The sequence below is a fragment of the Hyperolius riggenbachi genome, chromosome 8 (genome assembly GCF_040937935.1).
Source record: "Hyperolius riggenbachi isolate aHypRig1 chromosome 8, aHypRig1.pri, whole genome shotgun sequence".
Classification (NCBI taxonomy): domain Eukaryota; kingdom Metazoa; phylum Chordata; class Amphibia; order Anura; family Hyperoliidae; genus Hyperolius; species Hyperolius riggenbachi.
Window position 1 is genome coordinate 7,779,719 of NC_090653.1, and position 1,133 is coordinate 7,780,851.

Below are 1,133 nucleotides of genomic sequence, written 5' to 3' on the forward strand. Positions count from 1 at the left end.
GGACTAAAGAATGTCCGCAGGTCCGACATCACCATGAGATTGCTAGAGCTTCCTGTCCTTGCCTGCGTGGACGTGGGAGGAGGAGGAAGATTACTGGCAGAGGCACCTTTTTTGCGTTGTCCTGTGACATCACCCTTAAATGCACTGTAAAGCAAACTTCCCAAATAACCACAAGGCTGTATCTTTTCATTTTTTCTTTTGGTAACATCTCTGCCACTTTGTGCCTATACCGAGGGTCTGGTAGCGTGGCCACCCAGTACAGGTCATTCCCCTTGAGGCTGGACAGCATGAAACAGGCTGGACAGTATGAAAGACGCCATTTGCACAAAGTTAGATGCCGACGTACTATCCATCTCGTCTTGCTCTTCCTCATTGATGTCAGGTAAGTTCTCCTCCTCCTCCCTCCAGCCACAAACAATACCACAGGAAACATAAGCAGCACAAGCCCCCTGCGATGCCTACTGCTGTTGTTCTTCCGCCTCCTCCTAAAAAAAAAACACCTTCCTCATCTGACTCCTCTTCCCCAGACGACTCCTCCTCCCCCTCTTCTCTGATGTCACAGGGGTTGATGATGCCGCAGGTGATGTTTTCCAAAACTCTTCCTCCTCTTTCTGTTTACACACCTCTACAGCTTGATCCTCCACTCTATGCACAGCACGCTCCAGGAAGAAAGTATATGGGATCAAGTCGCTGATGGCGCTTTAACTGCGACTCACCAGGTTTGTCCCCTCCTCTACTACCACAAAGTATGCAGTTGAGTTTCCCGCATTTGGGGAAATCTCAGGGGTCAACCCACCCGGAGTGCAATGGATGAGCCTCATCCTGGGACTACCACCTTCGTGATCATGGTGTTTCCCCTGCCAGGTAAGTTTTTTTTTTTTTTTTTTTTTTCCTGCAAGCATTACGCATGAGTGTCCAGTACTTAGGCCAGAAAACCCCCAGCTCCCTAAAGCATGACCTTTCGCTGTAGGTGTACAGGTACTCGTTGACGGCTTTCTCCTGTTGTAGCAGGTGGTCAAACATGAGGAGTGTTGAATTCCAGCGAGTCGGGCTATCACAAATCAAGCGCACCATCGGCAAGTTTTTTCTCCGCTAAATATCGGCCAAGCGTGCCATATCCGTGTAGGAGTGCC

General features: G+C 49.5%; 1 non-coding gene across 1 annotated transcript; it reads right to left on the minus strand.

Moving 5' to 3' along the window:
* Positions 1–714: 714 nt before the first annotated feature.
* On the minus strand, positions 715–872 carry LOC137529214 (U1 spliceosomal RNA). The gene has a single exon (XR_011023637.1). It is a non-coding gene; the product is annotated as a U1 spliceosomal RNA (small nuclear RNA).
* Between the last annotated feature and the right edge of the window lie 261 nt (positions 873–1,133).